The sequence below is a fragment of the Sinohyriopsis cumingii genome, chromosome 12, assembly GCF_028554795.1.
Source record: "Sinohyriopsis cumingii isolate HCF-2022 chromosome 12, ASM2855479v2, whole genome shotgun sequence".
NCBI lineage: Eukaryota > Metazoa > Mollusca > Bivalvia > Unionida > Unionidae > Sinohyriopsis > Sinohyriopsis cumingii.
The window spans coordinates 70280104-70287993 of NC_142972.1; positions in this window are offsets into that span (position 1 = coordinate 70280104).

Sequence of the window (7890 nt, forward strand, 5' to 3'; positions counted from 1 at the left end):
GTAAAGCATTATTAACAATTTTAACCTTCTGTTTAATTGTACATTGAAATGTGTAACTGGTCAAATATGAAGGAATCTTACAGTTGCCTATGACCTATCAGAACTGCTGCTGTAAGTGTGACAATAAAAGGCTGTTTCACAATGGTACTCGTGCAGCTCTAAGAATTTTTAAAGACGTACAACTAGTATCTAACGCTCAGTTTACTGGCTTGGATGTGGCCTATTGCTGTTAGAATATTGAGCTTGTCGTTTTGGAGCTATTGCTAAACACACACACACACACACACACACACATACACACACACACACACACACACATATATGATGCCTGTCAATGAATCATTCCTGACAAATTGATTATTTTATCGTCATAGTGATTTTGAAGTTTCAGTTTAAGATTATCTAAATCAATTTAGATGAATCAATTGCACAGTTTGAAGATGAGATAATTCACCTGTTTAAACAGATTGGCTTCCGTTGTGTTATGATGCAGTGCAAAAGATTCGAAGAAAGTAATCTCTAAAAATGTTTGCGAATCAGCGACAGGAGAAAATCTCAGTGACCATAGGGACCACAAGTTATTAATTGATGAACACCAAAAGCACACATAAATTAATACTGTACATGTATGCGTTGACACATTTTGCTTTCATAACCATTGTATTTAGCGTTATTTGAGAATACAGTACATGGTACCGATCATGCGTTAGAGAATGCATGTATGTATGTATGTATGTATGTATGTATGTATGTATGTATGTATGTATGTATGTATGTATGTATGAATGGATGTATGGATGTATGTATGTATGTATGTATGTATGTATACACCATCTATATCCTAATATACCATAATATATATTAAGATTTTGTGCCTACTTTTAGCGATAAATACAGACATATTTAGTGTGCGCTTTTGAGTCAGTATAATGTATCGGCTTAAATTCCAATAATCACGCACCTTTCATGTATTGATCGTGTTTATGTCACAGATTGACGATACGAAAGACATTCATGCCGTTTGTGTGTGTGTGTGTGTGTGTGTGTGTGTGTGTGTGTGTGTGTGTGTGTGTGTACATAGTCTGCACTGATGAATATTTCTCAGAGTATGTGTATCAACTCCGTTAAATACAACTAAAATGTTACATTTATCTCTGATCACTTTAGGTATTTGTGTATATCGTTGAGTGACATAAATTTTATCCGTATTTTTATGTCTGCCTCTGGAAAATATTCTAGCTGGACTTGATTGTTTATCCAGCATCACATCACCGTATACTACGAGATTATTATCAAATCAATCTAATTCATCAATTGTCAACACTCAGTGCTTCATCAATATCGGTTATAAAATTAATAATGTCGTCACCATCTTCATTTAACAATTTTGCATTTTCATTAAAATCTTTAAGTACATCATAACATCTCTTATCATCGACTAATGGTGCAACTAAATACAACTTGTCCCACTTTAACCATCTCATTATAAGATTAAGCAGTCATTGCGTTTTACCGGACCCAGATGGACCTATTATAATCATTCTGATAGAATAAGGTAATGCTGAAATATGTTTTACTGGCTCTTGCTTTCGTGTCGCTGAGAATCAATTACATCCATATTATAAATATACGTGAATCTATATTGTTTACGTTGTAGTGTTAAAACTCCAACCACTGATTTGGCCACTGTTACAACAAAAAAATGGAAAAAATAGAATATGGTAGAAAATGTGCAATAAGTAACAGAATATTTTTTTCGTTTTTACCTAAAATTCAACGTAAGGATAATAATAAATAATAATAATGAGGACTTTGTATAGTGCCTAATCTTTAGAAGCTCTAAGCGCTTTACAACATTAGACAACACCTATAAGATAAAAAACATATAATAATATTATTACAAAAACAAACACCGTGAAATTAGAAAAACATTAAAAAATCAAAAACATGCTGAGAATATTTCAAGTAGGAAACATTATTAGGTCTTTAAGTTTGTTCTTGCAGTCAAAATAAGTGAGTTTTGAGAGCCCTCTTGAATGTGATCACTGTGTCTTTGTGTCTAAGTTCAGTGGGCAATAAATTCCACGTTGCTGGGCCCTGGTATGCAAAAGAACGCTGTCCATATGACTTTGTTTTCATAGTGGGAATAATGAGTATACGATTGTCAGAAAAGGAACGTAAGTATCTTGCTGGTGTGTACACATGGGTGAGGGCGGATAGGTATGTTGTACTAGAGTCCGACAGTGAAACGTAGCACAGAGAACAAATTTTGTGTTTGGTTCTGGATCGAATGGATAGCCAGTTTAGGGTACAGAGCAGCGGGGAGGTGTGCTCTGATCGTGATACTCTAAGTATGATCCGAGCAGCTGTGTTTTGAACTTTTTGAAGTTTCTGGAGTAGATATTGAGATGAACCAGACAGAATTGAGTTCCAATAGTCCAGTATTGAAAGTACTAATGAACACACAAGTGTTTTAGTGGCATCAACTGAAAGATATTTGCGAACTGAGCTGATGCGTCTCAACTCAAGATATGCAGCCTTGCATATGTTCATGACATGTTGGTGCAATGTGAGAGTACTGTCCAGAGTAACACCTAGGTTTCGTACTGATTGTGTGAATTTAATGTTGGCCTTGCTGATATTTATTGTTTGAGGTCAAGGATGTAAATGAGAAAGTCTTTTTATTGTGATCAGAATGGCCTCAGTTTTATCATCATTCATCTGCAGCTTGTTACATGTCATCCATGATTTCACATCAGAAATGCACTTCTCTATACCTTGGATGGTAGCATCAACTTCAGTTGGATGGCTAGATTTGTACATTTTGGTGTCATCAGCGTACAATTGGAGAGACACTGGATGATGATCTATGACACTTGAGAGCGACTGAGTGTACAGAATGAAGAGAAAAGGCCAAGAACAGACCAGTGTGGAACACCACAACATAGATCAACTGGGCTGGAGTGTATCCCATTTGCAGATACAATTTGTGTCCTGTTGACCAAGTATGAATTGAACCACGGTAAGGCTGTATCATGAATGCCAAATGCATGCTGGAGACGGTGAAGTAATATAGCATGGTCTATTGTGTCAAATGCTGCAGACAAATCAAGGAGGGTGAGGACTGTAATCTTTCCGCTATCCAAAGCAGAGAGAATGTCATTAACCACTTTTAGAAGAGTAGTTTCAGTACTGTGGCAAGGGCGACATGCAGATTGCACATTGCTAAAAAGACTGTTTGAATTTAGATGAGATACAAGCTGGGATAGAACAACCTTTTCTAAGATTTTTGATATGACTGGGAGATTAGAAACTGGGCGGTAATTCTTCAAATCGTTATGGTCTAGTGTTGGTTTCTTCAGCAGAGGCTTTAGAATGGCAGTTTTGAAAAATGATGGGAATTCCCCGGATGAGAGAGAGGTATTAATAACATCAGTTAGTGAAGGCAATAATGGCTCTAAGCACTCAAGCAGCAAAATGGACTGACCTTTGCTCAAGTGTGAGTGTGGTTTGGACTAGTTCAAACGATGTGTGGTCGAAATTGAATGTTGTGGTGTAGTTAAGACGTTTTATCATGGAGTTCTTTGTGATGACAGCAATTCCACCTCCGCGAGAATTACGAGGGAACGACTTGATGGAGTAAGAGTGGGTGTTAGGTCCGCACACTTGGGCTCATCTTTAACCATTCATATGGAGACAATTCAACAAAAGCTGTCAAAATTTTCAGGAACTCCTTGGGCTAAATACCCAGGAGAAAAACGCATTCTGCTGCTGCAAAATGGTTAGCACGACAGCAATCTGGCAAATTGTTATACCACCACCTAAACTAAATCATCATGCACGTTTTGATGTCAGCACTCCTAAGGAAGTTCTTCAAGCAGATATTCTATTTTTACCACACGATACTATCAAAAATTGGGAGACGTCAATTAACATACAAATACGCGTTGACTGTCGTTGACTTTGCATGTAGATATAAGGAAGCAGAGCCATTATCAACTAAAACAGCTGCTGAAGTTGTAGCTGCTTTGAACGAATTTATCAACGAGGACCCTTACGATGGCCACAACTATTATAGGTTGATCCTGGCAAGGAATTTCCTGGTGCAGTATCATCTCTGATGAAAAAACATAATGTCGAACATAATAGACAAGAACATACCATAATTAGACGAGGACATACAGCAATTCATCGTGATCAGGCAATTGTTGAACGATTTAATTGAACACTTGCTGAGCGGTTATTTGGATATCAGTATGCGAAGGAAGTAATTCAAGATACGAGTTCTCGTGAATGGGTTGCAAGATTACCATATGTGATAGCTGCATTAAATAATGAAATTATTCGAACAACCGCCATGAAACCTATTAATGCAATTACAAAGAGAAATATACCAATAAACGACATGATTTTTCAAAACAACCAGTATTAGGTAAGGTTACTATCAGATGTTTATATGAACCTGGTGAACATGAAGTTGGTAAATAAGAGCGACTGATCCTATTTGAGTGTAACGACACATAAAATATCTAGCGTGGTACGATCAACGGGTAGACCTGCAATCTACAGATTAGATTCAACTGCTCCTCAACGTGGATTTGAAAGTGAACAATTACAAGCAATTCCCGAAGACACACAATTACCACCGCATTCACTTTTGTAAACTATCACCTTGACGTCGATTACATTCAAGACAGGTCAGCTTTACATTTTCGCGTTTATGACCAAACCTACTATTAATTCTGTCTACGGTAAATTGTCTTGGATCATTACTCGAGTATCGCCACAACATTATTGTATTACAGCTCGCACAATGATTATTTTGCTGTTGTTTCGGCATCATTATAAATTCAGTACTAAGGTCAAATTCGCGCTTATTATTTGCACACTGTTTATAACTATTTTTTTTCTTATTATATTTTTGTCAATAACATCGCCAGTGGTTTCTGTAACGTCTATAATAACCGTCCGCAACTGAGATATTTGTCTAACTCTAGACACTGTGAGATAAACTAAATTTGACAATTCGATACGATCATCGACGATCCAAACTCGCGTATCAGAAATGGTTAACCCCTGAGATGAATGAATCGTCATTGCGTATGCTAGCGTCCATGGAGTTTTTTCCATTTTGAGCGCATCTTCAACATCATTGACAAGAACCGAAACGATATCAATTAATACAAGATTTTATTTTTCTGACGATCCTGGTATATCAACGTCGATATTCTGCCATCGCGTATCAACCGGTCGATAACATAATGGTACGGGTAGATTTGAAAACCTTTCTTTATGTAGCATAAAAAATTGTTGTTAAAGTGTATCACGAACTATCTTTCTACTTGCCATTATCAAATCATTTGGTCTCCATAAGTTCCAAACGTTGCTCATAGGATTTCTGAAATTATATCACGCATTATTTCACATTGAACTTTATTCGGCTGTAGTTTGATTAATTTCTTAAACTCGCTTAATTCTGGATCAAGAGATCTATGATCAGCAGCTATTTCTTCATAACAATCAACAAAATTCTTTAACCATTCATGTGGAGACAATTCAACAAAAGTTATCAGTTGACCATGATCGCCACACCTTATAACAGCAGTATTTTTTGTTAATAACCAATCAAGAAATGTTTTTAATGTTTCTTTAGAGACTGTACATATTTCATCACAAACGATAATATTTGGAATGTATTTTTCGCCCATTCCATCAGGAGTCCATGCTTCTCCTTTCCATCGAGAAAAGCTGTGATAAGTACATGATCTAATATTTCTTTCTCTTATTTCCCTTGCAAGTCTGTGTGTATGGGTTAAAACGATCATATCAAAATTCCGAAATAGTTCAATCACACGAGTTGTTTTACAAGAACCCCAGGTCCATTAAGATAAACTGTTTTATGTCTAGCTACGGGATCATACACTGACGGTGCAGATGATAGCTTTAATGTCTGATCAAGTATATATGGGATAACAGGCAATCATATCAACCGATATAACATCTCTGTGATCATATTAACTATTCCACAATCCATCGTTTCTGTATTCGACACAATTCGATATTATATCATTGAGAAAATCAAATCGAGTTGGTTTCCACGAATTTTTCTCTCTAACAAAATGAGCCGCAACTGACGAAACAGTAAAACAATTACTCAGTAATCGTTCAGCATCATCGGTATATTTAACGCAAGATTTTTCATTTCTTCGTGGAGAGATTCTGTACGATAAATAACGCCATTAGGTCGTACAAACTGATCATAGTTTTCATCATCAGAACGTTGAAATAGCCACACTGATACAGGATCGTTTTTACTTATTTCGTTAATAAAATCAAATATATTTCCGTGGTAAAATTTAACAGTTCGATTTCATGAAAATATTGTTACTCATTAGTCCACGCATGCGCATTATGATCAATAATTTCAATCGAAGCTCCTTTTGATTTATATTTTGATTCGTACAAAATCTCTGCGGTCATAGATTTTAGTCTTCCTGGGAATATTAGTTTCTTTTCTAGCTCAGCGACATCTTTGACGGACGCTCCGATATCTTGAACTATTTCTCCCCACTCATTTATTATTTTACGTCTTTTATCCGTTGGACCGTTTCCACGAGTCGAAACGGTAAAATGTTCCGTTACTCGTTCGGTTACACATTTCAGTCTTGAAAATTATTAGATTATTAACGCTGGGGTTATCATTTATCGGATAAATTCCATAAATAACTGCAGTTACAGGATACGCTCTTTCATAATACAGTTTGTCAATACCAGTCAACATTCTTGGTTTGGAATTTTTACTCAGTATGGCAATTTTTTCATTATGAAGGACAGGATCATATTTGTCACGAATAATCCAATTGTCTGTTTCTGCTAATACAACAAATTTTACTTTCAAAAACTATTTTCGATTGTGGAGATAATTAATGATAGTTGCAGCTCGTTTGTCGTTCATCTTAGCATCGACACCATCTGTGATTTTAAATGTTGACCACACATGAGATGCGCCATCTTTGCTAAAAAAAAATCTTGGCGTCGTGAATTTCATTAATCAAGGTTTTATTCTTCGGATCAACCTGAGCTTTTATCGGTATGTCAGGGGATATTCTGTCAAGATTAAATTTATCTTTAGATGGCTTAATCGTAGATACTCTCTCAAGTTCATCCATTTTTAATGATAGTTTCCTTGACTCCTTGTAACAAAGCTTGCGTAAACGAATTCTGCGGACATGATTTGCAAAGCGTTCGTAATGGAAGTCTAGGTCCAAAATCGTGTTTGAAATGCAATGTTGGATTTAGAGGAAAAACGCAATTGTCTTTGCAATGTGATGGTAAACAATACAGAGATCTGAAAAGATATTATGATAAAAAAAATATTAATGACAGTGACAGGGTTATAAAATATAGAAGATTATCTGATAAGATTCTCAAAGTAATGATTTAGCCAAATTATTATTTAAACAAATGGTATTATATAAAAATGAACCAAAAAGACTTTGTCAATCATCCAAGGTAAGACTTTGCTAAACACACCATTATTAAAAATTATGAAACAAATCGTGATGGTGTAATCAGACACTGTCGACGAAAAATACCAGTTGGTATTCTCATTAATACTGGTTATCCTAATGATGGGAAGAAATAGTACTTCTGCCATAAATATATATTCGAATTTTTCAACGGAGTACTCGAAGACGGTCTTGTAATCGCTTATATCAGCGGTATAAAAATCGATAATAATTTAACTAATCTGAGAGCTATCACGCAGAGTCAAAATTGCAAATTTGGAAACACTGGTAGATGTAAACAAATGGAAAAAGGGCGTTAAATCTACACATGCAGAGACTGATTAAGAAACAATATTTCAATCAATGAATGCAGCTGCCAAAT